This window comes from Nanorana parkeri, unplaced genomic scaffold, assembly GCF_000935625.1.
Source record: "Nanorana parkeri isolate BGI_ZX_2015 unplaced genomic scaffold, ASM93562v1 scaffold29, whole genome shotgun sequence".
NCBI lineage: Eukaryota > Metazoa > Chordata > Amphibia > Anura > Dicroglossidae > Nanorana > Nanorana parkeri.
Window position 1 is genome coordinate 2,606,494 of NW_017306297.1, and position 2,632 is coordinate 2,609,125.

Sequence of the window (2,632 nt, forward strand, 5' to 3'; positions counted from 1 at the left end):
AGGAGAAAAAGAGGTGTGGGGGGGGGGGGGACTGGGGCGTCCAGCTAGGTATGTCCCCTAACTATAGAGCAAGCTCTAGGATTCCAATAAGCCAGGCTGGGCTGTCTTTAACACAGGGCAAAAGGGACAGTTGCCCGAGGCCCAGTCATTGTTGTGGGGTGCAAAGCAACTGCCCTCAGAGCCTGCAAAAGATACACAGGTGGCACCGTTCTGTGATTGGCATTATAAAGTGTTGCTCCACCCCTGCCATACACCGCGTACGTCTCATGCGAGCTAACGTCTCCCTCTGATGTCTCCTCCAATCTGCTCTGCAGGAGGAGGACGTTGTGCAATGCGGGGGTGGGATGATGTGGGTAGGGGACAGAAAAGGCAGGGTGTGGGGTAGGCAGGGGTGGGGTGCCCAAGAAAATGTTTGCCTAGGGTCCAATCAATATTAAAGACGGTCCTGAATTCAGGTCAAACTGAGCTACAACTTTATTTAGTATAAATATATTTGGTAGGGTATATTTCTTCTCGGCATTGAAAGAAAGAAATGACAAATGTACAGGTTAGTTCATTAAATGTGTGGGGTCAGCATGTTGGTTTAACTTCTTGCCGTCCGCCCGTAGTAGAAAAACGGACGGACGGCACTGCTGCATTGGCGGGTTGCCGTCGCCAGACGGCATTTTTTTTCTGCTCACGCGCGCCCCCTAGCGGGCACGCACGGGCAGAAAAGACCCGACCAATGCAAACACCCGGTAACGGGTGTTTCACATATAGGTGATCAGCGGCTCCATAGCCCGCCGATCGCCTATATGTGCTTGTTTGCGTCCGACCACCAAACCCATGCCCCATGGGTGTGTATTACATCACTTCCGCATTCACCTGTCAGTCATCTGGCTGCTATAACCAGAGAGATGAAGCTGATAAAGCAGATCTCTGCTTCATCAGCTTCTTTTGGGGTCCACAGGTGACTTTAGGGGTCCTAGAGGAATGCACAACACTGTTTGACCATTTATTGTGTGGTGGGTGCTCCAGGAAGGGTATTTATTGCCTTCTTTTACAGGCAGCAGCTTGGTATATGTAATAAGTGTTTGTGACTGGTGCTCTTTATGCATTATAGAAGCGCTCATTCCTGTATCCTGACAAAAAGACTGCACACCATTGGATGACAAGTCATTTTAAAACTAGAATAATCCTTTAAGCAATGCAGGCAGTTAGCATGCAATCTATTCTGTGCATTATCTCTGCTTCAGGTGAATTATAGTGCTCCTATCTACAACTTGCCCTATCCTGGAAGATAACACGGAGATCTCACTAAACTGCAGTAAGTCACACTGATTAAATGATTTCTTGTTTGCATTACATTTGATGTGAGCTCTGTTCAGAACAGGGGTGTAACCACAAACCATGGGGTCACATAGCAAAACTTTGGGGTCCCTCGGCTAATTCTCTCTTTAGCGCCTGGCAGTGTCAGCTATGACAATACTTGTAATCGATCTTCACATGAAGTGTGTATCAAGGACAGGCAGCAGGAGAGCTGCCAGCATAGTCAGTACACTACGAGGGAGCAGTACTGAGGGTAATAGTTATAGTAGTACTAATAATAATAACAACCATCATTATATTTTATATTATGATAAAATGATTACTACTCTTGCACACACACACTCTTCAACCCTAATACAAACTTCTTTAAACTCAAGCTTCATTTAACTTTTTTGTAGAGCCTCAAACCTCAGCCTTCCTATAAGGTTCTAACAGAGGTGAGCTCTGGGATTTGTGACTGCATTAGACAGACAGGGTTCATTTCAGTCTGTAGAAGACATTCAGAAGCCAACAGCTAAGATAGACACACAAATCCTTCTTACTGCATAGAGGGGTATCTGTATCTAGACAATCCGGAAGTCTAAACGCTGTGACACACTGCAAGCAAAGCAGCGCGGAGTGGTGGTGTGTGGACCTTCGCATTCCATTCGGTTGTTACGCGCGAGCCCATTGGCTGAAGGTGCAGTCTTTCATCTGGCCGCGCTCAGTCACAGGCTTAACTTCAACCTTTCTGTACTGGAAACCTCAAAGTTTAGTTTTCCTTAATGAGCCCTACTTGGTGACGAGGGAGCATGGTGCCAGCTTCCCGGCCAATCAGGAAGTCGGATGGCGTGTAATGACTCCCCGCCTGTTTTCCCGATTTGCCAAACTTCCTGGCCAATCCGGAAGCCGTGCAATGAGTCATTACCCACTCCCCCCCCCTGGCTTCCTGATTGGCCAGAAAGCCGGCTCCAAGCTTCCTCGTCACCTCGTGTCGAGGGAGCATGTAGACACTTTCCCGGGTAATCAGGAAGCTGGGCACCGAGTCATTACACGCCACCTGGCATCCTAATGGAACTTCTGGTATCGGTATTCGGTATCTGAGAAAAAAATATCGGTACTCGTACGCAATACCGAAAAACCGATGTCGGTGCATCCCTATTAGACACAAAAGGTTGCCTAACTCTAAATATGAAGCCTGTGTTATTGCAGTTCTGAGAAAAAATTTTAGGCTGTCTTTGCTAGCCTCTTTTTGAAAATGCTAATTGCTTGGCTGTTGACAGTAACTTCTGTCCTCTGACCTGTGACCAGCATGCAGCATGTAACGCTAGAATAGAATACTTGT